The sequence below is a fragment of the Arachis duranensis genome, chromosome 2, assembly GCF_000817695.3.
Source record: "Arachis duranensis cultivar V14167 chromosome 2, aradu.V14167.gnm2.J7QH, whole genome shotgun sequence".
Classification (NCBI taxonomy): Eukaryota; Viridiplantae; Streptophyta; class Magnoliopsida; order Fabales; family Fabaceae; genus Arachis; species Arachis duranensis.
The window spans coordinates 80,845,452-80,846,608 of NC_029773.3; positions in this window are offsets into that span (position 1 = coordinate 80,845,452).

The window sequence follows — 1,157 nt, forward strand, 5'->3', positions numbered from 1 at the left end:
GCTGTGACAGAGCATTTGGACCATTTTCACTGAGAAGATGGGAAGTAGCCATTGCCAACAGTGATGCCCTACATACAGCTTGCCATAGAAAGGAGTAAGAATGATTGGATGAAATCAGTAGGAAAGCAGAGATTCAGAAGGAACAAAGCATCTCCGTACACTTATCTGAAATTCCCACCAATGATTTACATAAGTATCTTTATCTCTATTTTATGCTTTATTTATCTTTATTTTCGAAAACCATCATAACCATTTGAATCCGCCTAAGTGGGATTTATAAGATGACCATAGCTTGCTTCTTACCAACAATCTCCGTGGGATCGACCCTTACTCACGTAAGGTTTATTACTTGGATGACCCAGTGCACTTGCTGGTTAGTTGTGCAAAGTTGTGACAAAGTGTGATTCACGTTTGAGAGCTCCAAGTCTTTGGCGCCATTGTTGATGATCACAATTTTGTGTACCAGCAGACCTGCAACTAGTCTATTCTTCTCCTCTACTTTTGATCTGCATCTCACTGAATTTGCCGACGCTAACTAGGCTACTTGTGCCAATACTCATTGCTCTGTTTCTGGTTATTACTTCATGCTTGGGAACTCTCTTGTTAGCTGGAAGAGTAAGAATCAAATTGTTGTCAAGTCATTTACAGAAGCTGAATAGAGGTCTCTTACTGTTGCCACTAGTGAAGCTCGTTGGTTATCTTTCTTAATGGATTTTATTGGTTTGGCTTTTTCAAAGTCTATCACTCTATTATACGATAACACCATTCACATTGTCAATAATCCCATCTGTAACACCCTACCATACAGAGTCTTATGCTTAAGTCATAATTTAGAAATGGCAAGGTATTACGACCTCTAAAAATAAAAATTTAGTACGTATAGTAGTATGAATGATTGATTATAACTAGGAGCCTTTGTAGAAAAAGGGGTAAACAAAAATCACAACTCGAAAGCGCAACGCTCCGATCGATAACGTAACGAACAAGGATAAACCAACGCGAGATTATATATACAAATGAGTGTCAAAAATAGGAATATCAAGACTCAAGATCCGGCTGCGAAGATAACCAGTCCGAGCATAACAATATATACATATGATAAAAATAAGGAAAACCCCAAAGGAAACCCAAAGGGACACAAATACATAAAACCTATT